We start from the raw sequence: 250 nt of genomic DNA, 5'->3' as shown, positions 1-250 counted from the left end.
ACATTTGCTAGCTTTGCTCGCAACTTATTAGGTATATTCGCACGAACCGTAACGCTTTCTTTGAGCGAGAGGTCTCCCCGTGCGATTCCCTTTGATGGTCTTTTATGCTTCCATTAAATTCTATGGGTTAATTATTTGGAGCATCTAACTATCTAGTCATCAAAATGGTGACATCTTTTTAGGGCCGATATTGTAAGGAAAGCATACCCAGACCCATATCTCTCACACATTCCAGTGGCTCTCTGGCTCG

The sequence above is a fragment of the Stylophora pistillata genome, chromosome 3 (genome assembly GCF_964205215.1).
Source record: "Stylophora pistillata chromosome 3, jaStyPist1.2, whole genome shotgun sequence".
Classification (NCBI taxonomy): domain Eukaryota; kingdom Metazoa; phylum Cnidaria; class Anthozoa; order Scleractinia; family Pocilloporidae; genus Stylophora; species Stylophora pistillata.
The sequence above is the reverse complement of the archived record's forward strand: the minus strand, read 5'-3'. Positions refer to the sequence as shown.